The 26,931-nt window shown below is 42.9% G+C and overlaps 1 protein-coding gene across 2 annotated transcripts in view; it reads left to right on the top strand.

The window, feature by feature from the left end:
- The window catches only part of PTK2 (protein tyrosine kinase 2), a 430,903-nt gene that overhangs the window by 25,047 nt on the left and 378,925 nt on the right, over positions 1 to 26,931 (top strand). Inside the window, exon 2 of one of the 2 annotated variants that reach the window (XM_030546403.1) lies at positions 8,458 to 8,514. The exons of the other annotated variant lie outside the window; for it this stretch is intronic. The gene's annotated coding sequence lies outside the window, so the exon portion shown is untranslated. The remainder of the gene's footprint in view (positions 1 to 8,457; positions 8,515 to 26,931) is intronic. 2 annotated transcript variants of the gene reach the window in all.

The raw sequence follows: 26,931 nt of genomic DNA, 5'->3' as shown, positions 1-26,931 counted from the left end.
AGTTCCTTGACTGTGCCAGGACTTCCAATTCTTCCTGCTTGTTTCCCAGACTTCTTGTGTTCATGTACACACACCTAAGATAACTAGTCAATTGTCCACTTTCTCAGTAAGAATCAGGAAGCCTCCCCTGTTGCACCCTTCTCCTTGTGTTTCCTCCTGGTATCCCACTTCCCCACTTGCCTAAGGGCTTAGGTCTCCATCCTCCAGCGAACCTAGTTTAAAGCCCTCCTCACAATCTTGCTTGCGAAGATGCCCTTCGTTAGGTCGATCCCATCTCTTCCTAGCAATCCTTCCTGGAACAACAACCCATTGTTGAAGAATCCAAAGCCCTCTCTTCTACATCACCTGCGAAACCATGCATTTACTTTCACAATTCGATGGTCCCTTTTTCTTCAACAGGGAGGATGGACAAGAACATCGCTTGCTCCTCAAACTCCTTTATCCTTCTTCCCAGAGCCACATAGTCTGCAGTGACCCGCTCAAGATCATTGTTGGTAGTATCATTGGTGCCCAGATGTAGAAGTAGGAAGGGGTAGTGGCCAAGGGCTTGATCAGTCTTGGCACACTCTCTGTCACATCCTGAAGTCTAGCTCCAGGCAAGCATCACACTTCTCGAGTTTCCCGGTCCGGATGGCAGATGGATGACTCCGTCCCCCTTAGGACGGAGTCCCCGACCACCACCATCCATCTGCTTCTCTTGGGAACGATGGTCGCGGAACCTCCATCTCTAGGACAATGCATCCCATGCGTTGTCGGTTGATGGGGTCTCCTTCTGATCCCTTCCCTCAGTAGACTCTTCCAAACCATTCTCCGTCATAGTACCCGTGCAGAGAGCCTGAAAATGATTTCTTACCTGTATCTGCACTAGGAGTACATGGGTTCTCTTTCTTTTTCAGGAGGTCACATGCTGCCAGTTTTCTTCCCCATTCTGCATTGCCCTCTCTGATTCTTCAGCATGCTGTGCCTGCAGTACCAAACGCTGACTTCTATCTAGGAAGTCTTCATTTTCTCTGATTCAGTGCAGGGTTGATACTGGGGTCTCTAGTGCTTTAACTATAATGCATATTTCCACATTGTGATCCACCTATCTCGCAAACAATTCACTTGTTTTACTGTCGGCCAGGACCATGTTCAGAACAGGGTGCTCCCTTTCGGCCTCATCTGCCCCAAAGTTGTTTTTGAAGGTCATCTCAGTACTAGCAGCACAGCTCTGCAGGAAAAATATTTTAGTGTTCCCTTCCCTGGATGATTTGCTGCTGAAGGACCAGTCCCTGGAGCTGATTTTACAGGCAACTTCTGAAGTCATAGGTCTCTTCCTCAACTTGGGCCTACAACTGAAAATTCAAAAATCCACTTTGATCTCTGGGCAAAACTTAGAATTCATGGGTACTCATCTCAATTCAGTAACAGCAAGAGCGTGCCTTTTTCTGCACAGGTTTGTAGCCCTTTCCAACGTCAGCAATACAATCCAGCCAAGCCTCCAAAACACGAGCCAAGAACTGTCTTCAGTTGTTGGGGACTTGGCAACTGGGACCTTTGTCATAGACTGCACAAGGCTCTGAATGCGCTGCCTTCGGGGTGGCTCAGGACAGTTTATTCACCAAATAGACACCATTTAAATATGTTACTTTCCATACCCACCTGTGTAAAAAAAAAAAATAAAAAAAAATCCCTCCGTTGGATCTCTAGCTCCATGCAGCCAGGCTCATCTCTACAGCTAGAGAGAGACTGCTGAGCTCCTGGCTCCCAGCCTCTTTTATAGGGCCAGCTGAGGCCTGATTGGGGTATGGCCACAGCTAAGGCTGCCTCCCCAGTCAGCCCAGTCTTAAGGCTCCCAGCCCTCTCTAAGGGCTGGCTTTTAACCCCCTGCCACAGCCCACTCCCATGGCTGTTTTTAACCCTTTCAGGCCAGGAGCGGGTGACCACCCTACTGCACCATGCTACACATCAATATCCTGGAACTCAGAGCAGTCAGATATTCCTGTCTTCAGTTTCTACAACTAATCAGGGGCAAGCATATAAGGTAATGATGGACAACATATCATGCATGTTTTATATCAACTGGCGAGAGGGAGCAAGGCCCCCCTCCTTCCATGCCAAGGCTGTCAAGCTTTGGAATTGGTGCATACACAATCGGATTGTCATCGCAGCAGTTTATCTTCCAGGGGTTCAGAATGTGATCGCGCACACACTCAGCAGCCAATTTTTCTGAGACCGTGAGTGGGAAATAGACTCCAGCATATTACACCACATATTCTGGCAATGGGGCAACCTCAAGATAAACTTGTTCGCCACAGCAATAAACAAGAGATGTGCCCAGTTCTGCTCCAGCAGCAGACTGGGTCACTGATCCCTCGGGGATGCCTTTCACCTTCATTCATCGTCAGATCTATTGTATGCATTCCTACCAACTCCTCTGTTAGCCAAAGTGCTGGTCAAAATAAAAAAGGTCACGCAGCATGGTTCCTCAGGGGCTTGGAAATCTCTGTCTGCCAGTTAAGTGTCCTACTCCAGTTTGGGACCTCAATCTAGTTCTTAATGCCTTACAACAGTGGATCTCAACTTTTCCAGACTATTGTACAGCTTTCAGGAGGCTGATTTGTCTTGCAGACCTGCAGGTTTCACCTCACTTAAAAACTACTTGATTACAAAATCCAACATAAAAATACAAAAGAGCCAGCACGCTATTACTGAAAAATTGCTTACTTTCTTATTTTTACCATATAATTATAAAATAAATCAATTGGAATTAGGGCTATCAATTAATCACAGTTAACTCACGTGATTAACTCAAAAAAATTAACTGTAATTAAAAAAAATTAATCACTATTAATCGCACTGTTAAACAATAAAATACCAATTGAAATTTATTAAAGATTTTTAGATGTTTTCTACGTTTTTAAATATATTGATTTCTATTGCAACGCAAAATACAAAGTGTACAGTGCTCACTTTATATTATTTTTGATTACAGATATTTGCACTGTAAAAATTATAAACAAAATAGTGTTTTTCAATTCACCTCATACAAGTACTGTAGTGCAATCTCTATCCAGAAAGTGTAACTTAAAAATGTAGATCTTTTGTTGTTACATAACTGCATTCAAAAACAAAACAATGTAAAACTTTAGAGCAGGGGTGGGCAAACTTTTTGGCCTGAGGGCCGCATCGGGTTTTGGAAATTGTATGGAGGGCCAGTTAGGGGAGGGGGTCATGGCCTGGCCCCCACTTCCTATCTGCCCCTCCCTGGACTCCTGCCCCATTCAATCCCCCTGTTCCCTGACACCCTCCACCCCCCGGAGCTCTGCCACATTCAACTCCTGCTCCCTGTCTCCTGATTGCTCCTGGAACTCCTGCCCCCTGCCTCCCCATCCAACCCCCCCTCCTTCCTGACTGCCCTCCCCGGGACCCCTACCCCATTCAACCCTCTATGCCTCCCTGATTGCCCCGCCCCCTATCCACCCCCCCGCCCCCTGACCACCACCCTGAAATCCCCTGCCCCCTATCCAACCCCCCCGCTCCTTGCCCCCTTACCGCGCTGCCTGGAGCCCCAGTGGCTGGCAGCACTACAGCTGTGCCACTGCCACAACCATGCAGTACAGAGACTGGGTCAGGCCGGGCTCTGCAGCTGCACTGCTCCAGGAGCTCATAGCCCCACCGTCCAGAGCATTGTGCCGGCGGAGCGAGTGAGCTGAGGCTGCGGGGGAGGGGTACAGCAGGGTAGAGGCTAGGGGCTAGTCTCTGAGGCCAGGAGCTCAGGGACCAGGCAGGACGGTCCCGCGGGCTGCAGTTTGTCCACCCCTGCTTTAGAGTCTACAAGTCCACTTAGTCCTACTTCTTGTTCAGCCAATCGCTAAGACAAACAAGTTTGTTTACATTTATAGGAGATACTGCTGCCTACTTCTTATTTACAATGTCACCTGAAAGTAAGAACAGGCGTTCACATGGGACTTTTGTAGCTGGTGTTGCAAGGTATTTACGCATCAGATATGCTAAACATTCATATGTCCTTTGAAGCTTCAGCCACCATTCTGGAGGACATGCTTCCATGCTGATGATGATAATTAAAAAAATAGTGTGTTAATTAAATTTGTGACTGAACTCTTTGGGGAAGAATTGTATGTCCCTGCTCTGTTTTACCCACATTGTGCCATATATTTCATAGAATATCAGGGTTGGAAGGGACCTCAGGAGGTCATCTAGTCCACCCCCCTGCTCAAAGAAGGACCAATTCCCAACTAAATCATCCCAGCCAGGGCTTTGTCAAACCTGACCTTAAAAACCTCTAAGGAAGGAGATTCCACCACCTCCCTAGGTAACCCATTCCAGTGCCTCACCACTCTCCGAGTGAAAAAGTTTTTCCTAATATCCAACCTAAACCTCCATCACTGCAACTTGAGACCATTACTCCTTGTTCTGTCATCTGGTACCACTGAGAACAGTCTAGATCCATCCTCTCTGGAACTCCCTTTCAGGTAGTTGAAAGGAGATATCAAATCTCCCCTCATTCTTCTCTTCTGCAGACTAAACAATCCCAGTTCCCTCAGCCTCGCCTCATAAGTCATGTTCTCCAGCCCCCTTATCATTTTTGTTGTCCTCCGCTGGACTCTTTCCAATTTTTCCACATCCTTTTTATAGTGTGGGGCCCAAAACTGGACACAGCTCTCCAGATGAGGCCTCACCAATGTCGAATAGAGGGGAATGATCACGTCCCTTGATCTGCTGGCAATGCCCCTACTTTATACAGCCCAAAATGCCGTTAGCCTTCTTGGCAACAAGGGCACACTGTTGACTCATATCCAGCTTCTCGTCCACTGTAACCCCTAGGTCCTTTTCTGGAGAACTGCTGCCTCGCCATTCGGTCCCTAGTCTGTAACAGTGAATCGGATTCTTCCATCCTAAGTGCAGGACTCTGCACTTGTCCTTGTTGAACCTCATCAGGTTTCTTTTGGCCCAGTCCTCTAATTTGTCTAGGTCCCTTTGTATCCCATCCTTACCCTCCAGCAAATCTACCTCTCCTCCAAGTTTAGTGTTATTTGCAAACTTGCTGAGAGTGCAGTCCACGCCATCCTCCAGATCATTAATGAAGATCTTGAACAAAACCGGCCCCAGGACCGACCCTTGGGGCACTCCACTTGAAACCGACTGCTAACTAGACATGGAGCCGTTCATCACTACCCTTTGAGCCTGACGATCTAGCCAGCTTTCTATCCACCTTATAGTCCATTCATCGAGCCCATACTTCTTTATCTTGCTGGCAAGAATACTATGGGAGACTGTATCAAAAGCTTTGCTAAAGTCAAGGAATAACACATCCGCTGCTTTCCCCTCATCCACAGACCCAGTTATCTCCTCATAGAAGGCAAGTGATTATAAGCAATAGGCAAAAAGTCAGAGTTAGTTACCAAAAGAAAATATAAGCACGCAGTCTAAACTCTCAATTCTGTTAGACTGAGCAACATTTAGATCAAGCAGTTTTTCTCATCCCTCTGGATATTGCACTCATATTATAACAGTCTTGGATGATGACCCTGCACATGTTGTCACTGCGGATTTGATAAAAGGCAAAGAAGGTACCAACGTGAGATTTCTAAAAATAGCTACAGCACTGGACATAAGGTTTAAGAATCTGAAGTGCCGTCCAAAATCTGAGGAACGAAGTGTGGAGCATGCTTTCAGAAGTCTTAAAAGGGCAACACTCCGATGCAGAAACTACAGAACCCAAACGATCAAACAAACAAACAAAAATCAGCCTTCTGTGGGTGGCATCTGACTCATGATAATGAAAATGACCATGCATCAATCCGCTCTGCTTTGGATTGTTATCCAGTAAAACCCATCGTCAGCATGGATGAATATCCTCTGGAATGGTGGATGAAGCGTGAAGGGACATAGGAATTTTAGTGCATCTGGCATGTAAATATCTTATGTCGGTTACAGAAGTGCCATATGAATGCAGTTATTTTTTTGTACATAATTCAGCATGTGTAAGTTCAACTTTACTGTAGTGCAATCTCTTTATAATTACTTATATTAGGTGAATTGAAAAATACGATTTCTTTTGTTTTTTACAGTGCAAATATTTGTATTAAAAATAAATAGAAAGTGAGCAGTGTACACTTGGTATTTGTGTTGTAATTGAAATCAATATGTTTGAAAATGTAGAAAACATGCACAAATATTTAAATAAATGGTATTCTATTATTGTTTAACAGTGCGATTGATTGCAATAATATTTTTTAATTGCACCATTAATAGCAATTAATTTTTCTTAATCACTTGACAGCCCTAATTGGAATATAAATATTGTACTTACATTTCAGTGTATAGTATATAGAGCAGTATAAACAAGTCATTGTCTGTATGAAATTTTAGTTTGTACTGAGTTCGCTAGTGTTTTTTTATGTAACCTGTTCTAAAACTAGGCAAATACCTAGGTGAGTTGACGTACCCCCTGGAAAACTTCTGCGTACCCCCATGGCTACATGTACCCCTGTTTGAGAAGCACTGCCATACAAGACCACTATTTGAACTGATGACTACCTGTTCGCTGCTCCATTTATCCGTGAAAACGGCATTCCTGATAGCCATCACATTGGCGTGATGGGTTGCAGAAAAAGGGGCCCTTATGGCATGACCCGCTTTTCACAGTATTTTTTTAAGGACAAGGTCATGTTGCAACCTGACCTCAAATTTTTACCTAAAGTTTTCTCCAAGTTCCAAGCCATTCACCTGCCAGTCTTCCACCTAAACCTCACCTAGATAAGCAAGAGGCACTACTGAACACCATTGACATCAGGAGAGCACTTCTATCTGAATTAGGACTAAACTCTTCAGAAAGACTCCCAAATTGTTTGTCTTGCCCACAGATCGATTGAAAGGGTCTGCAATCTTTAATCAAAAACTTTCCCAATGGATATCTGATTGCATAATACTTGCTATGAATTTTGTAATATTCAAGCATCTTTGGACATACAAATTCACTATATGAGGTCCACTTCCATCTTTATGGCATTTCTCAAAAACATGCCCATTATTGGAAATAAGTGAGGCCGCTACCTGGGCTTCTGTGGATACGTTCACTGAACGCTATTCATTTACTCACAACTCTGCTTCTGATATTGTGTTAGTCTCGGCCGTATTTTCTTCCATACTGGACTGTACTCTGAAGCCCCCTTCGCCTTATGGGGAACTGCTCGGTAGTCACTTAAAGTGGAGCACCTATAGGGACACTACTCGAAGAAGAAGAAATGGTTACTCACCCTGTGCAGTCACTGTAGTTCTTTGAGATGTCTGTACCTATGGGTGTCACACTACTTGCCCTCTTTCCCCTTTGCTTCGGAGTTCTCTGTTATAGGGATTTGCGGTAGAGAGAGAATGGAGAGCAGTTCGCCTGCCCAGTGTTATATAATGAAGGTACGGGGACATGAAACTGACTAGCATGCATACACGGGCCAAACAGACAGTGCTATGACAAACTCCGCTCAAAGGGATTGCAAACTCATCTAGAGTGACACACATCTCAAAGAACTACAGTTACTGCACAGGATGAATAACCAGTTCTTCTCACCAGATACTGTTTTCAGATTTTCTTCAGGGAGACTTTTATTTATTTATTTTTTATTATTTGTAGTGTTGTAGCACCTAGAACCCTCATTCAGGAATTGGGGTCTCGTTTGCGGTATGCAACACTCACTCACTCACTTTCTCTCTCTTTCTCTCAGCATCAAGATACATTTAGACCAGTGGTCCTCAACCAGGGATCTGAAGCCCCCTGGGGAGGGCCACAAGTAGGTTTCGGGGGGCTGCCAAGTAGGGCTGGCATTAGACATGCTGGGGCCCAGGGCACAAAGCCAAAGCCCCATCACGTGGGGCTAAAGCCTGAGGCCCTGAGTCCTGCCACCTGGGGCTGAAGCTGCAGCCTGAGCAACTTAGGTTTGTGGGCCCCCCTGTCGCGTGGGGCCCTGGACAGTTGCCCTGCTTGCTACCCCCAGCACTGGCCCTGGCTTTTATATACATAAAAACAGTTGTTATGGCGCGGGTGGGCTGTGGAGTTTTTATAGGGAGGGCTCAAGAAGAAAAAAATTGAGAACCCCTGGTTTAGACTGTTACGGTTTCATCAGGACCCATCCATCCTAAACCTTGAAAGCATGAAAATAATAAGGGAAAAGTCTCCAGCACTTTTTTTTTTTAACCACCTTCACATCACCTACAATACTGTTAACAACACACTCTGATGCTCGATAAGGCATTTACTTCTATCTCCAGTGGATATCATAACACACGATGTACCTCAACTGACTGCCACATAGTCCATTTATTTGGAAGATTATTTTGACTTAATATTACTGGGGTCACTGTTAAACTATTTGCATTCAACAGGTATCAAGTATGTGACTAATCTGAATTTTCATATGTCAAAAAAGGATCCTGATCAAGTCTAAATTATCATTTCAGACTTCCATCTCAGTCATAGCAAGTGCCTACTACTGAGCTCTGGAAAATCTACTCAAGGTATGTGGAATTTCCAGTGAACTAATTTTTTCACTGGGTTTTATTAATTTTGGGTAAAACTGTTTAGGCTGAGATATTCTAAAGCACCCAGGGACCTTAAGAGAGCACAAGTCCCATTGAATTTTTCAATCAGACTTGCGTTGCTTAACTCTGTTAGGTGCTTTTGAAGATCCCAGTGGTAAGTAATTGATGTTAAACTGTAACAAAATTCATCCCAGATTCCCTTTGACATACATCTAGTTTAGATGGCATATGAGATCATGTAATCTTTTCATTATACTACTGTAAAATAATTTTTATAGTTATAAATAAATTTAACTGTCTAATACATGACCCTTCTGTTCATTCACTAACTTCTCTGAAAGGGGGAATGAGTGGGAAATCTTATTTTGGATTGTTTTCCATGTTTGAACTTAGTCAAAAAGGATTTTTTTTTTAATTTGAGAAAAATTCATTAAGCAATTTTTGAGTTATGCAAAGGACTCCAAAATATACTTAAGTATAAGGGATGCAGTGTTTCCTAGTGGATAGACCACTAGACTGGGACTCGGGAGGACTGGATTCTATTACTGGTTCGGTCACTGGTCTGCTGGGTGACCTTGGGAAAGTCATTTCACCTCGTGGTGGCTATATTTCTCCATCTCTAAAATGGAGATAATTATGCTAGCCTCTTTTGTAAAGCCCACTGAGATCTTCTTTGAGATCCACTCACGAAAAGCACTGTAAGTGCTAAGAGGTTTTAATAATTAGTAGTAGTACTGATGCTATGGGGAAGTTAACCACACTCGCTGAGCACTTAATGGGTGTGTAAGTAGTGTCCAATGAGGCTATTTTCTTCAGAGGAGTGTCTGTGTATGTTGTGTACGCTGTGCCTTAAAGTCGTAAATGATATCCGCTGAAGTTTTTTATTTTTTACCAGGACCCTGTAAAGACATAGCATCTTTGTGACATCACTATTGCAGTCTTCCTGCCAGTCTGATGAGTGCAGGGGTTGCTAAGCTCATTCTGTCCTGTGGACAGCTTGTGTGAGGGGCATTTGAAAGACCCTTTCTTACCTACAAAAGCTTTGTAGCTGCTTCATACCAAAGCTGCTGAACTGAACACTGTAAAATCAGGATGACACTATGGTAATGGAAAATAATTTTAACAATCTTCTAGTTCCATATTGTACTTCCTATGGTTTCAAGTAGAAACTGTATTTTCTGTATATTCACTCTGCCAAATCACAAATATGCAATATGTCTGTCGCCTGTGGTGTTCAGCCTTTCTGCTTCTGTTCTTTATGCCTCGAGTCCTGTTAGGTCTCCTTTTTAGTTCATCTGTGCTTTCCCTAAGGACTTTAATCCATCACTGCAGGGTTATATTTTATCTGCATTGAGACTGATATTTTTTTTGACTTGTTTCCCTTGCTGATTGTAGCCTTTAGTTTTATTTAAAGTTAATTTTAGTGATGTTACATTACACCAGCATTGGTTTGACTGTTGTGGCTACAGTTTCAAGCTCAACAGAGTGAAAGTCACCTCTGCTACTTGCTTCAAATGTAGACTCCCTAGGAACACATAAAGACCAAGGATAGTGACTACACATGCACTTACAACTACAAGGTCTAGTCTGTTTTACAAGTGTTATTAAAGTTATAATTAAGGTTATGATTACCCATGCATATAGAAATTCTATAAAGACCTATGCACAAATTACAAATATAGTTATGCTCACATCCTTAAGGATATTCTTAAGGTCTGATGACTGTCTTGCCAATTGATCATCAGTACAGGGATGGCTCCTGCTGGAGTTTCACATAGGGAGCTCAGTTTTCCCATTCTGGGCATCCTCTTTTTATAATGTGATTCTGACTATACCTCATACCCAGCAGTTAGAGCGTGTAGAATAATGTGACTACCGGGTATCTTGTAAGCAAAAAAAAAAATTACTCTTACTGTTAATTTTTCACAATATCATCCATTGGTAAATCTTTTCCTGTAATCTTGTGGCACAGTTACTTACTTACGTCAAGATTTCTTAAGCCTATAGTCTAGTATGGCTAAGCTAAAGTATTACAGGCCTCAGCCTGTAGGCCTTGCGTTTCAGCCCTCCTTACTTAGATATCTAATGCATACTTATCCCTTCTGACTACTGATCAGTCTTAGACTTCTTTCATTCTATAACTTAACTCTGTTAGCATACGATTATATATGACATACATTTTAGTTAATCATAACCAAGGCTATGATTTTGTCACAGAGGTCACGGATTCTGAAACTTCCAAAGACCTCAGTGACTTTACCCGCAGTGGCTGGGAGCTGCCGCTTCCTGTGAGGGCAGGGAGCTGCGGGGGACCCTTGCAGCTTCTGGTCTTAGTGGTTGGTGGGGGGATCCCTGCAGCCTCAGGCCCCCGTGAGTGGCAGAGGGACCCCTGCAGTTCTGAGCCAGGATGGAAGGGGGACCCTCAAGCTCCAAGCCTGTCCCGCAGCTGCCCAGCAGGTTCCCATTTTGTCATGGATATTTTTAGTAAAAGTCACGGACAGCTTCCATGAATTTTTCTTTATTGTCCATGACTTCCACTAAAAATATCTGTGACAAAATCTTAGCCTTAGTCATAACATCACACAATGAATGAGCAATAAACTAAAATCATTGGCTACGTGATGTTATACTTGGATGTCTGGGTTTTTTGTATAATTGGTTGTAGTCATCGCAGAATTGTGGAAACCAGTTACTCATTCTTGTTGCCCACATCTTAATGCTTTTTGTTGCTACACTCTCTTTTGTGGTGAGCAGGGTGGGTGACAAGAGTCCAGCAAGATTCACATCATTCATGGTTTGAACTGTAACAAAATCTTTCTGCCAACAGTTCAGGAGTGCCAGTGCACTTATTCACCAAACTTGCTGATTCAGTTCATGCCATTATTTTTGCCCATTTAGACTATTGTAATGGCTTTCTTGCTGCAATCATGATTAGTACGTGTCAGCAGGTACAAAATGCTGCTAGCGTTCTGGATGTAGCAAAAATATAACTACACCCTGGCTCTGATACACTGAAAGCTACTTTTCAGATTAACTTCTCTTTCACCTTCTAAAGTCCTTGAAATTCTGTCTATGAGATGGTTGGTCTGTAGACCTTCCGTCACTAGTGAAGGTCACCTAATGCGGGTTCACTTGTCTCATTACTACCCAAAGGTGCAGCACTATGTGACTGTCTTCTCTTGCATACTAACACTTTCTCTAATTTCTTGCCCAGGGATTTCATGGATGCTAATTAGCCTTTTTTTGCTTTTAAAATTCTAGGTGAATAATTACTTCTCCCCTCCTGCCCACCCACTCTTCCCCTCATTTCCAACTTGCCATGTCTATTTGTACTAAACTCTTGCGTAGTGATGAATAGATTAATGCCGTGGTCTGATTTAAAATTGGTTTTCCTGGTTTTTTTGCATGCGAGTTAAAGATAGTAAAGTTCAAATTTTTAGCAGTCTGCAGTTTTATCACTTCATTAAAAAACTTGAAGCTTTGTAGTTAGAGCAAACAATAAAGCCCTGAAGTGCCAACCTGGATGCTTGAGACCAAGATCCAATGTTCTGTGCAGCATGTGAGACTTGAATTAAGCAGCGGGGACCTCAGGGTTACATGAGATGGTCTCCCCTATCCTCTTTCCCCTTCACTGTTATTCCTTCTCTCCTTAGGTCAGGTCTAATCAATATAATGTTTAAGTATTATTATTTGTATTATGGACCAGGGTCATACTGTGTTTTCATTTTTTATAGTAAACTTAGTTTATCTGGTCATGCCCCAGATTTTCAGTCTGTCTTAAATTTTTATATTGACAGTGAATAAAAATTGTTGGGAGGGAATATATTAAAGATTTTGTTAGCTAGGTAAGAGATAGCTAGGCCATTGACAGCTGGTAAGGCATGGGGAATTGTCTGAATTTTTGTTTCAAGGTGGTAATTGAGACTTATGGTAATGGGCAGTGGAGGCATGATCCATTTTTCTGAAAAGTTTTACACTGTTTATAACACCAGTGGTTAAAGGCTAGTATGAGGCCCCTTACCTGCCAATACCTGAGTTCAGGCCCATGTGTTTCATGTAGCAGTTGATATCCCTGACATCTACAATAATGAAGGCAATGCAATTCATCAATTCATGGTCTGTTTTAGGGGTTAGCAGTGTCTTCAACAATAGCATGGGTAACCCAGAAAAGTCGGAGCCTGAAATTGTCTTTGTGCAGGTAAAAAGACTTCCAAGTTCATCTCAAAATGTATTTATCATGTGTAAAAAGCCTAGATGGGAACTATCCACATTTAGGATCTTTTTTGATTGTTTCCTTTCATTTCAGTTGACCTTTTAAAATGAACAGCTGTTAATGTCATGTCGTCATGTACAAGCATGCTTTTTGGTCTGCAGCCATTTGTACTTTGGAATACACAGTGTGTAAAAAATTGAAGTGAGTCATATCCTGGTAAAACCATGACAACTGTATTTATTAGTTTGTTAGGTAAATATCTTGCTGTAGAGTGCATCATCTTGGATAAGACTTTGTTATAAAGCTTTCACTCAGCTCCATGAATCAGTTGTAAAATATATTGTAAAATATAACACCATGACAAGTAAGCAATGATAGATTCATAGATTCCTAGGCCAGAAGGATCACTGTGGTCATCTAGTCTGACCTCCTTTAAAACACAGGCCAGAACTTTCTGAAAATATTTCTTAGCAAGACACTTTACATTTAACATAGCGTTTTTCTGGTATGTTTATGGGGAGGAATGGACGTAGATTTGTTTGGTTAGCAGTTTGGGGGAATGGAGAAGGTTGGGATTAGCTGAATTTAATTATTGGCCATTTTTTTTGCACCATCTTTTTTTATTTGTGTTATGTGCCCAGATACCTAGGCTATAAATTAATAGCGTATATTGTATCTAACGTGCTATACTTCTTTATTACACACACAAAACTACATTAAAAGAACATTATTAAGGTTGCAAAATAAAGCTCTCAAAAGTCAGGGAATGCCAGAATTAAGATTGTCTGTTGCTGCCTTAATTGACCTCCTTGTGCATAAGCATTATGAGACAGTCTTTAATTATGTGATCACATGGTATCTTTTCCCCAGGACCCCAGTCAATTCCCCAGGACAGACAGACTTGCTTTGGGGGATAAATCAGGATTGTATAGTGAATGAGCATGTCTGTAGGACCCTTGTTTCGTTTGTTGCAGAAGTTGGAAGGTGTGTAATGAACAAGGCAGGGGATTGCAGGAAGAGAATGGATGATTTCAGGGGTCAGACAGATGAATACCCCCTGGAGAGCTGGATTCCATCTCTTCCCTGCCACAGAGCTCCTATATGATGCTAGGCAAGTCACTTAAATAAGTTGCGCTCAACCTTATTACACAGGAGAGCCACATAAACCTCGGCATAACCTTGTGTGGGCCAAACAGATTCTCCATATTTTAATAAGATTTAAAGTCACCAGTATTGACTTATATTTAAAGTTCTGTATATATTTAGATAGACAATATATACATAGAAACAATCTGTTTCACACTTACTATGTTGAAGTCGGTTGTAGGCCTTATGAAATGCTCTGATGGACCGTAGGTTGGGCACCCCTGATTTAAACTAGACTTGTCACAGATAGTTACTAATTGCGTGTTCCTCATTTTGAGTACTTGCCTTTGAGACCTTTGTTTCTTATTTACAGAAGTGCTGAGCACTCACAGCTGCAACTTTTAGTCAATGGGAACAGTACTTTGAACATATAAAACACTATATAATGCTAAATACTGACAATCTGGTCCCTAGGCATCTCAAATTGAGTACCCATATTGGATAGTTTTGACCTTAGTCTTTTTGTCTTGGTTTGCTATGTGTAAAATGGGGGTATCACCACATCTCACTTCACAGGGATGTTATGGAAATAAATTATGCTTTGTGAAACACATACTATAGTGACAAGAAAAAAGCTTATGAGGAACTTATTTCTGTCTTCAGGCCAGGCTTTGAATAGCGTGCAGTAAATAAGGCATGGAGCCACGTATTCAACAGTGAAGAGAAAACAAAATATTGAGTAGCTGTTCGTTAGCTGAGCACCGCACATTCTGGGCATTGAATAAGGCTGAGGTCCTGGGGGGAAAATGGCACTGAAAATTTCAGCCCAAGTGGTTACATTTTGACAATGTAATAAGCAACTGAAAACAGGAAAATGTCAGGCAATCTTCAGTAATAGGTGGTGTTATCAGCTCCACCTATAAGAAGCAAGCCACACAAAGGTGCTCTGACGCTATTGTGATGAATGTTATATCAATATTTAGATGTACTGGATTTAAAAATAGTTTTGATTGTTTGTTTGTCAAGCAACCTTGCTTCAACCAGTACAATGTGTTTTAAAAATTGCTGGTCAACCAATGGACTTGTATATCCTATTAGCTTCCAAAGTGAGGGGTGGTAATATTATTGGCTGAGCTTGCAAAGGCCTTGCACATAACTCAACAGCATTTTTCCATTTCTTTATCTGTAACAGAGTCACTTTTGAAGGCTGCATCTGATCAATTCCATTATTTCAGGGAATGTTCTAGGCATCAGTGGCCAGTTGCTATTGACTTTGGGGGAAAAATCAAGGGAGACACATGAAGCCCCTGCCGGCACAGCCTCAAGCAGCTCTGCAATTGTCTGTAGATCAAACAAGTGGTTGATGTCACCCATTAATGCCTTTCACATAACAGTGCTCTTCTCTGCTCATCCCAATGGAGTTTATCTCCCAGCAGAAAGAAAAATAGTGGCAGAGGGAGTGGGGGTGTGCACACAGCCCTTGGCATGGGAAGAAATGGGGTATCCTGGTATGGAGGAAGAGGGGAATGTGAATTGCTGGTAAGGGAGTGAGATTGCAGTGAGTCCCTGAAATAGAGGGGGATGGGAGTGTGTACACAGAATTTGTGGGGTGAAATGGAGGAATGTAAGGAGCCACTGATGTGTTTAGTAAGCTCAGCCTAAAGAAGCTACAAAGTGTGAAAATATCTCTTTAAAGCAATAATCGTCTAGAAGTGCTTACAGCTCTACTTGTCTTCTGGAAGTGGCATCTTGCTGATCTTGTTAGCTGGTTGACTGTCTCGAGGTTTTCAGGGCAAAAGAAGACAGTATTATGTTGATGGAAAAGGATTATGATAAATCAAGGGGTATATGTTCCCCAGTGGTTCAGGTTTGAACACAAGATCTCATTCTCAGGGTGGGTTTTTTTGGCAGTGCTTCTGGTTTAACCGAAATCAACACTAACTTGGCAGAAATCTCTAGCTGCCTTCTTTCTGTGTAATTTTACAACCAGTAAACTGAAATACAAATAGTATAAACTATACCAGGTAGCTCCTGTGTTCCGCAGAGCTTCCTGCCCTGGCTTCTGGTCCACATAAACCCTTTGTATCTCTCCCCTGCAGCTGAACTTAAGGAGTGCATAGCTAATAATGCCTTCCTTAGCTGCCTCTGAACTCTGGCTAGGAAGTAATCCCTAAGACTCCATGCTATAGTTTGGCTCATCAGGGCGTCCTCCTAGGGATGCATGCCTGAGGTAGGATTCAGCAGGGTTTTAGGGTTCCTTCCAGAGTTGCCAAAAGACCTACATACCCCGGTGTAGGGAACTTCTCTTGCCTCTTTCCTTCCCAGGTGAGTATGAAAAGGGAAACCCAAGGACAAGAGATATTACAGGAAGTGGTGTCGCTGATTCATTAGATGTCACCGCTCATTGTGACGGAACTGGAGTAATGCATCCTCATAATGCTTGGGGCATCCTGCTTCTGGAGGTGCTGTCTTTCAGAATAAGTTGAAATCATAGGGTTAGCTTCATTAAATATTCCATGGCACTTTATTATTCTTGCAAGTGTCATGATGATAACTTCTGCTCTGTGGCCTTATTCCAACTTCAAAAAGTATGGTCTGCCCAACAAAGGATAAAAATCTCTCCATTGTAGCTGAACTGAAGTTCTTTCCTTCTTAGTCTCCAATCCTGTAATCACATAGGCACATGTTTAAGAGTATACCTGTGAATTGTCCCATTCAAGTAAAAAGCTTTACACATAGGGACTAGTCTTAAGCCTGTCCATAGGTTTTTGAAGAATGAGTACCTTAGTGCTTAACTATCATGGTGATAGGCTCTATAGAGAAACAGAAGACTCACTTCCACTGCTGTTTAAAAAAAAAAAAAAAAAGTAGCATTACTTCTGCAGAATGGCAATTGCATTCCACGCCATTGGTGGGTCAGTTATCTCTATATATACAGTCTTTAAAGCTCTTTGGGATACAAGGGGCCATATAAATCTAAGTTGATGATGGCAGTGTAATATTATGAGAACACTTATCTTTATAGTTAGCAATTTACAATTACCTGTCCATTGTTCTTTGTTTTGGTTAATATGTTAAAGTGCTTAATGATTGTAATTGGCTGAAATTTAAAAAGAGAACTAACTGCAGAATATAGGTTACATATAATGCAGTTAGGATTGTCACTTAGAAAATATTTGGCAAACAGGATACTTTAATTCAGACAACCAGACCATTCTTAGGCCATGTCTGCACAGTGCTATTAACAGTGATGTAGTTTGATTCTAAATTGCAGTGATTTTTAACTGTTGCAAATGGTAGTGTGTCTATGCCTTATTGTGGTATTGTCATTGTTAATCATTGCATTCAAACAGCGCAGTGTTAGTTTGAATTGACCTCTCAGTATTCTGGGCAGATATCCCATGGTGTACTATTTTGCTGCGCTGCTCGCTCGCTCTTTTTTTTTTTTTTTTCCGCAGTCCATTCTGGGATGCATGCCAGAAATTCTAGGACATGGGGTCAGGCTAACAGCTTCCTATGATAGCTCTCCTAGCATTCATTCATTTTGCCAGCATCATTTTCAAACCGATGTCAGGCAGCCTGGAGGACCCTGTGCTGAGCATCGTGATCATGGCAGTTGTTCATATGCACATGCATTTTGAGTCACACAGGCAGATGGATTTGGCCCTGCAGTTTCATAGGGCTGTTGATACTGCAGCAATCCAGCTACCAAATGAAGAGCAAGAGGATGAAATCAAGCAGTTATTTCTGCAGAGCATCTACCTGGTGTACCTGAGCTTAGTGGAGTTCTGCTTTTGGGCTCACTCAGCTAGCAGTGACTAGTGGGATAAGGTAGTGATGAAGACCTGGAATGACCAGCAGTGGCGGCAAAACTGCAGAATGGGAAAGGCAACTTTCCTAGGAATCTGTGGAGCAGCAGTGAGAGAAGACTAACATGAGAATTCCCCTGTGCTTGGAGAAGTGTGGTACCATTGACATCTGGAAACTCGCCACACCCAATGGCTACCAGTCAGTAGTTAATCAGGAGAGTGCTGCTGTGCTGTCATACAGCTTGGCAGTGCACAGAATGTTATTGATGGCTTTGCACGGGTGAGGTTCCCAAACTGTATAGAGGCTGTTGATGAGACACTTGAGCCTGCTTTTGCCCCTCCCCACTGGTTCAAAGACTTTATTAACAGAAAAGAATGTTTTTTCCATCATGCTGTGAGGCCTGGTTGATCACTGTGGAAGATTCACCAGTATTAATGTGGGGTGGTCTGATAGGGTCCATGATGCCAGGATAATTAGAAATCCATATCTGTTTTTTGGAATGAGCAAGGGAAATTTGGCTCCTCAGTACATTATGGATGTTAATGGAGTTATGATTCCTTCACTCAGTCTGGAAGACCCATATTGCCCTCTGCTTCTCTAGCTTATTAAGTCTTTCACTGGACAGTTGGACGTGAGAAAGGAGAGATTTAACTTTGTCCTGAGTAGTTGTAGAATGTCAGTGGAGAGTGTGTTCAGATGGCTGACAGGGAAATGGTGGTGCCTTATGAGAAGACTGGATGTTTCTTATCATTATGTGCCATGTGTGATAAGTGCCTACTGTCTGTTACACAGTATCTGTGAAACCAAAGGAGAAATTCTGGAGGATGGATGGGAACAGGAGCTGCAGAGATTTTTTCAATATTATGGGCATCCATAGAGGGTACCCCTTCAGAAGTTGTCAAGGGAACCGTGTGAAGGATACCTTGTGTTTCTGCTTTTAGGCCAGTGTGTAGTTGTGGCTAATAAATGATTTGTAAGCAACAAAATAAGTTCTTTGTTTTGATTTTTATTATGAATTAATGGCAGGGGGTGGTGTGTGTTGTGCCATTGAGAGTTTGAGTTGTATCTGAATTAAGTTTTCAAGGCTGGTTTTTAGCAATTGCATTTGAGTATGAAAAAAGTGACAATCCTGCTTCAATAAAAAATAAACAATTAAACAGGGAATGTAGTCTTAGCATATTTGCTATGTGCCTCAGATGGCATGTGACCAGGATTCATCACCGAATATGGTCCACTGGTTAGATCATTAGCTTCCCTGGCTTGGGCCTGGTACTGATGGGGAGTGCAATCTGAATGCTGATCCATGCCCCCCAGGGAATGTAGTGCAAAGTTAAGAACGGTGGTATTGAGGAATGGCTATGCTTGAGTGCTCACAAACTCCAGAAAATAACACACACATCCATCTTATTGGGGGCTAAAGGTAGTGAGAGGCAGATGTAAACTGATTGATTGATTTGAAAAGGTAGTCCCAATATGGTGTATGTAGCGAGGCGGTGTGACTCCCCTCCCCCTCAGGGAGGGTCGAGCCCCGTCAGTCATCCACAGGGGCGGGGCCACTGAGCAGAAGTCCCGCCCCTCAGATGGTCAGGTGGCAGCCCGGAAGAATAAAAGCTGGGCCCCAGCCTTCCATTGCAGGTCTGCCACTGGCAGGAGCAGACGTGTCTGCTGACGCCTGTAACTGGGAGACTGCCCGAGCCAGAGGCCGAGACCAGGAGCTGCCAGAGCTGCCTCGCCCCACTACGATGAGGAGCCGCCGGAGCGTTCTCGAGGCTGCTACGACGAGGAGCCGCCAGAGCTGCCTCGCCCCTACTACGGTCCTGAGGAGCCCCCAGACCAGGCTTGGCCAGCATTCCCTGAAACCTTACTGGACCTGCCACCCAGCCCGGATTGGGAGGAATCGATGGTCCTGGACATCCCCGGAACAGAGGCCCCGGACCAGGTAGGAGTAGAGGGGGAGCAAGGAAGTAGCCCGGGGGCACCTGACTCCAGTCAGGCTGCAGAGCTAACCTTGCCGATGTCAGTGTGTTTCGGTCAGGATTCCCACTGACCACCGGTAGCGGTGACGGCTGCTACTAGGGCCCCGGGCTGGAACGCAGAGGAGTGGGTGGGCCTGCGTTCCCCTGCCACCCATAATCGGGTGGCAGACTCTCCCTCTTCCCAGCCGAAGAGGCCAGAGCTGCTTGTTACTGTGTTTGGTGCCCCGCCCGAACCAAGGGCTGGGCCCCTTTTGACTCTGTCACTGCCCTGTCCTGCTCCAAAGGGCCAGAGCTGTTTATAACTGTGTTTGGTGCCCCACCTGAACCAAGGGCTAGGCCTCCTCTGACTTTGCCACTGCTCTGCCCTGCTCCAAAGGGCCAGAGCTGCTTGTTACTGTGTTTGGTGCCCCGCCTGAACCAAGGGCCGGGCCCCTTTTGACTCTGTCACTGCTCTGCCCTACTCCAAAGGGCTAGAGCGGTTTATAACTGTGTTTGGTGCCCCGCCCGAACCAAGGGCCGGGTCCCTTTTGACTCTGCCACTGCTCTGCCCTGCTCCAAAAGGGCCAGAGCTGATTGTGCTGTGTTTGGTGCCTGCCCAAACCAAGGGCTGGGCCCCTTTTGACTTTGCCACTGCTCTGACCTGCCGAAAGGCCAGAGCGGATTGTAATTGCAGGGAAGACAGCGAGGCCAGTGTGGCTCCCCTCCCACTCAGGGAGGGTCGAGCCCCAGTGGAACCCGTCTACAGTGTATTTTCTACATTTTGCAGCACATTGGAGTTCTGGGGCGCAGTGCTTGACCTTTGCGCAAAAAATGTTCCATCACAGCTGTTTGCCTCTGAAGTGTCTGCATCATGTCCCTCTCAATGACCACTTGCTCCCTCTCAGTGGTTACATGATCCATTTCAACCTTTTGAGAAAGCTTCAGGAAATCTTTCCCCCACAACTCTGTCTTCATGGGCCTTTATTGTGGGGAATTGAGGACTTAATGGAACAGATTGGAGTTTTGTTTTTTTTGTTTTCCCTGAAATTTGAAAGTCTTTGTGGGGGCAGCCAATCCTCCCTCTTTGCGCCATTACAAGTGCTAAGGAAAATAAGGAAAAAAAAAAAGACCTGTTGTCCAACTCCTCATAGTCTTTGTGCTAACAATGATAAAATGTTTCTTTTCTCATAATTTTGGAATCTCATTCTCATCTTCTCTGCGGTTCACTTTGAGTTTATAAGATGTTACCCAACTTACTTCCCCATATTACAGGCCCCTTATATTTTATTTGGGAGATGGGTAGGTGTGGGGGTAGGAGTTATGGACATGTAAGATTTTTTTTTAAAGTACATTTGGTTTGGGGCTGGGAGGTGGATGGATAGAGGCTTCTTTTCATTTTGTATGTGGGTGCAGTGAGCAGGTTAATAATTCCATGTGTACCACTGCAGGCTGCCCTGACATGGAGAATATAACATGGAGGCAGGTCACCAGGAGACAGAACAGTGCTGTTTTTAAAAAAGCAAAGGGGAAACTGGATAGTTTCCCCCAGTTGGTGCAGGCAACTGAGAGAACAGTTTTGCAATGTGTGTAATCTTTCCCCTACTCTCATCTTGCCTTCTCTTCCCACAACTCTTGGTGTCTTTTCCCCTGTTAGAGAGACAGAAGTTTCTCGGCTGCCGTCCTGCACTAATCCCTCCACTTGTCCCGCTAACCCCATCCCATTTCATCTCCTTATCTCCCTTGCAACCACTCTTATCCCCTCCTTTACTCTTTTTGCTAACTTTATTCTCCTCTGGCTCTTTCCCCTCACAATACAAGAATGCTGTAGTCTGCCCCATCTTAAAAGAACCCATCCTTGACCTCACTTGCCTCTCCAGCTACTGCCCCTTCTCCCTTTAATCTCTAAGCACATTGCCCACAGTCTTTTATAACTGTCAGTTCCTCTCCTCCCCTCTCCACCTTACTCCACTGATACAGCTCTCAACAAGATCTGTAATTATCTTTTGCTAGCCAAAGTTCAGAACGAATACTCCACCCTCATTCTCCTTGACCTCAGCCATAGACATGCTTTCCTTCTTCTTGAAATCTTTTTCTCCCTTGGCTTTTGTGACTGTCCTCTCTTTTTGCCTTTCTAATCTCCTCTTCAGCGTATCCTTCAGAGGTTCCAGCTCACCATCCCTCCAACATTCTGTGGGAGTTCTACAGAGCCCTGTCCTTGGTCTCCTCTTTTCCCTCTACACCTTATCTTTGGGTAATCTCATGTGCAAACACAATTCAGCTACTATCTCTATGCAGGTGACTTGCAGATCTACCACTCTACTCCAGACCTGTCTCCTTCTGCCCAATCTAAAATATTGACCTGTTTCTCTGACATCTCCTTGTGGCTGTTTAGCCGTCATCTCAAACTCAGCATAGCTAAAGCAGCTCCTAACCCACCCAAACCCTCTCTGCTATGTCCTTGCTTGATCATTGTAGATAACATCATCATTCTGCTTATCACTCAGGCTCATAACCTGGGTGTCATCTTTGGCTCAGACCTCTTTCTTGATGGTCATGTGGAGATTCCTTTCACCCTCTCTGCCCCACAGGCAAAAAACTTTGCACCATCTGGTTCCTCCCTTCCTCCTGTGCTGAGGGGAATGTGCATGGAACATGAATCTCCAAAGGCGGGCGCAGAAAAAAAAGTTTCAGAACTTCTGTCCTAGCCCATTGCTTTGACCCTACCTCCGCACGTTGTGTCCCTCAACTGGCTCCACCTTCTCTGCAGCATCAAACAAAACCTGCTTGTATTCAATTTCAAGACCCTTCACAGTCAGCCTCCATCATGCTTTCTCTCCTTTGCTATTGAGCTGTCAATGCTAGCCTTGAATCAAAATGTAACCATTGGTTCTAAGCAATTACATTTCAGGGGGAAAAAATTAAAGGTTTAATTCATTATAGATTACAGGTTGATCCAGATGTGAACCAATGCAGTATGGGATATTAGTTGAAGGGCTGCTATCAGCATAGTCATTAGGATTTGGTCTACACAAACCTTAGAGTAAACAAACTTATTAGGAACTGGAGCTATTCTTGTTCCAAAGGGGATTACTTACTGTACCCTAAGACATCAAATAAACCACTTTGAAAACTGTTTTTTATGGACACAAAGCACTTTAAGGTGAACCAACTACAGTTTGTGTGATGTAACAGCCTCATGTAGACATAATCTTAAAACAAGAAATATACTCACTGCAATGATGTGTTCTTTACATTCGAACCAGTATGTTGCCTGGTAAATTACAAGGATATGGATCATCCAAACATTAGTCCCTTTACTACACCAACTGTGCATTGGATGGGGAGTGAACACCCTCAAAGTACATGGTTGCCCTTGAACCCCCTTTTAGATTTGTAAGAATAGCTTTTGAGGTCAACTTTCTGAAGGCAGTAGAAAATGTCAGCTTCCCAAGATTTTCAGATGTCCTATCTGGAGTTTCAGCTTGGCACTCTAGACTTCCACTTATCATCCTTTGAAATTCCCTTTTTAGTTCTCTATTTTCTGAAACTGTAGCGTGGTGTTTCTAATAGCTATGGTATTAGCCAGCAAGGTCTCAAACTTGTGAGAATTTTAGTATTGCACCTTTCAAGAGTATAAGTGCTTACAGCACTTGAGGAATGCAATTTACCACATGATAGTAAATACTGGGTGGCACGATAAGCTGAGGCTGCGGGGGAGAGGGCTAGCCTTCCCAGCCGGGAGCTCAAGGGCAAGGTAAGACAGTCCCGCGGGCCGAAGTTTGCCCACCTCTGCACTAAAGGATACATTTTCAAGTGCCTGGTGTTAGCTTCACAAGTCCTGTTGTGACAGATTTTTGTTACCAGTCTGCCTGGGCTCACAGTTGATCAGGCTAGGACCACAGGATCTTTTTTTGGGGGACGGGGGTGGGGGGGAGGAGATGACAAGGCACACCACGTGTCTGAATTTTAAAGCTTTATTGATAAAGTAATAAAACAACAGCAGAGAGTGCTGGAAATGCTTCCACGTCACTCAAAGGAAGGAAGAAAGCATTAGTGCCCTAAGCCCTAACCCACTTTCATACTCACACACTCAGTACCTGGGGTTGGCTAGGCCTGGGTGTAGTGTAGGAAGGGGGAGGGGAAAGGGTGGACGGGAGGTCTGTCCTGTGTGCACAAGTCGTCCAGGATTCGCTGTGTGATCTCCGAATTGCTCCAGCTCAGGAGGGTTTTTTAGTCGTGGGTTCATTTGGGGGTGTCATCATCCAGGGCCTTCTGTGCCTGGTGCTCTTTGTATCAGTCCCAGTTGGCTTGCTGTGGCCTTCTCGGCTGCCGAAAACACACTGTGATTTAAAAAGGAAAACACAACCTATTGGGGCTCCCTTTTGGCAAAGTGACAGTTTGATTACACAGAGCCACCTGAAGGCTCAGTGTGGGGCATGGTCTTTCTGTCTTTTATTACAGTTCTTATCTGCTATTTTGTTCCCAAAAAGCAAATTTAAAGTCTTTTCTCATTTTCCTGGCTTTGACTGCCCTGCTGCAGCCACGACTTGATTTAAAACATTTTAAATTTTGTAAAGAGTTAAGTTACCTTCAGGGTTAAATGCTGAATACCAAAGTTAAACAACACTGATTACCTGTGTCTGGGAAAAGTGTTTCTTGGTTTTGCAATTCTGAATGGAAGATTCAAATGGATTTTAGTGGTATCATCTAAAACAACATCAATGTCTCTTAAACCTACGACACAAAGATTATACACACCAGGCGTGTTCTTTTAGCAAATTTGGCTAACTTGTTTATAGTCAAGTATAATGGGGTAGCCGTGTTAGTCTATATCCACAAAAAAAACAAGGAGTCTGGCGGCACCTTAAAGACTAACAGATTTATTTGGGCTTAAGCTTTCATGGGTAAAAAAACCTCACTTTTTCAGATTTATAATCAAATGATTTCACTTAAATAACCTCTTTGCCTGGATTATTTACAGACATTCCTTTGGAAAAGGGTCCATTTTCCTTCAGAATATCTGCAAAGAAACCAAGGATTCTCTCTTTCTCTAACTCTTTTACAGTGTTCAACTGATTAATTCTCTTCAGCCTCTGCAGAGTTAACTTCTCTCTTGGCCTCTCCTACTCCTGCAAAGGAATCTTCCATTCCCCACTCACACGCATTTGATCCTCCACAAAATGCTTTGCGATGCTTGCAACAGCGTTAGCCACATACAGTACTGATCTGCCTTCCCCGAGCCTCCCTGAGAAGAGCCATTGGAGTGTGACACTGGTAACAGTAGCAGAAGTTAAGGAGTACTGTGCTGATTGTTTCCACTCCCACTCCCTCACCTCCTGATGTCCTAGAGTGACTAAAAATCCATTTCTATTTTGTTTCTGTTTTGCTTCCTGTTCACTAATAGCTATTAACTGCTGCTATTTTGTGTCCAAATATTAAAGCAGACACCAGAGCAGCACATCTTGGCTCTGAGTTTCTTGAATGGAAGGTGCTGTAGAGATGCACCTTATTTATTATTAGCTCATTAGGATGGAGGGTGGTCAGGATGAGTGCGTGTTGCACAGATTCTACCTCTTTGTCAATGAGTGAAATAATTTATCTGAGACATGTTTATATAGCGCCTTTTTACCCAGGAGGGGATCCCAAATCTCTTTACAAATATTTATATTTGTATCTATAACTGTTTTGCCCACTACTGAAAAGCAGCCATCTCTGGGATAGAATGTGAATGCCATTGCACACAGCAATACTACACAACTGTTTAGGACCGATGATACTGCAGTTACAGTGCCAAAGCATAGAGTAAGACAGTCCTTGCAATAGTGTGGGTTTGTTTTTTTGTTTTCTTTCAGGTTGGATAAAAATCAATGCTTTTTTAAAAAATAAAACAAAATAAAAAAATCGAGCTTTTTAAAATTTAAATTGGATTTTTTTGATAAAATGCTTTTTGAGAAAAAATCCTATGTAAAGATAGTTTTAATTAAGATACATTATAGCTCAAAGATATCGCATCATGGAATAGGGATTATAAATTCTAATTCTATAGTATGCGACACTATATTCATGTAATGTTTAAGAAAAGTTTTGTAAATGAGTTCCAGTAGTTCATGGATTAGGGACTCAATCTTTTGGGGTTCCAGGGGCTTCTGTATAGATTTAGGTTAATCTTTCTATCTACCCAATGGGACTCAGTGCTCAGTCTAGAACATACCATCAGAGATGTTTAGTTTTGCAGTTTTCAGACTGGATTTGTGTCTCCAGAGAGAACATGCTTGTCAACAGCAAAAATATTTTCAAATAAATAAATAATACATAGAGGTGAGAAATAACCGACCTCAACCCTATTGTCCCTCTGCAAATTTGTGTACACAGAGTCAGTCCCTTACTTCTCTCTAAAAGTGTAAAGTTTCAAAAAGTTCAATGAATAGAAGATTTTTGGGGGCAGAATAGTTCTGGACATGAAGAAGTCTGGAGATGAACGTGAGAAGGGAGGGACAGGCAGTAGAAACAAAAGTGAAACTGAGCAGCATATTCCAGAAGTTTTGAGGTCTTTCTGATGTAGCCTTGATTGATTTGAGATCTACCAAACCATTCTCTCACTATAAGGGAAAACCTGTAATGGCAGCAGGCCATAAAAGAGACCCAGTTTGGGAATAAGAACCATTTAAGAAATACATGTTTGATGATGGTGATGTTTTAAAGAAAGCCACACCAGTGAACTGGTGGAAGTCACTTAAGCACTTGGATTCAGAGACTGTTGAAGTGATAATCTCACTTTTAACAGGGGTAGCTTCTTCTGCCGGTGTAGAAGGAATATTTTCTTCCTTTGGACTAATCCATTCCAAATTGAGAAATCGTTTGGGACCTGAAAAAGCAGGAAAGCTTGTTTTCTTTTCCAGATTATGAACAAACAGGAAAATGAAGGCGAAGACAACTGAGTTACCTGTAGAAGCCAATATTTTAAGTTCTCATGTTGATCTGGCTAACATAGTCAATTTAATTATTGGGTTTTTTTAATATTTCATTTAACCATTTTAGTTAAAAACAATTTTAACAAAAACAAACCTCATTTTAAAAAACTTGAATGTGTAACTAAGTTAAAAAATTAATATGCTTGTTTTGTTAAAATATTATGTTTGCTGTTGCAGAAAAAAATCCAGACTACAAAACGTTGTTTTAAGTTAAATAAAACAATTTAAATATCTGTCTGGTGATGTTCTCCTAATACAGCATGCAAGAAAATTCCCCAAATATTAATGAAGAAGCCTTACTTCACTCCCCTCAAATGTCTTCAGATGATTTTTCGAAATTCCAGGACCTTTTTAAAAG

This window comes from Gopherus evgoodei, unplaced genomic scaffold (assembly GCF_007399415.2).
Source record: "Gopherus evgoodei ecotype Sinaloan lineage unplaced genomic scaffold, rGopEvg1_v1.p scaffold_44_arrow_ctg1, whole genome shotgun sequence".
NCBI lineage: Eukaryota > Metazoa > Chordata > Testudines > Testudinidae > Gopherus > Gopherus evgoodei.
Note: the sequence above shows the minus strand (reverse complement) of the source record. Positions and strands in the feature narration are given on the sequence as shown.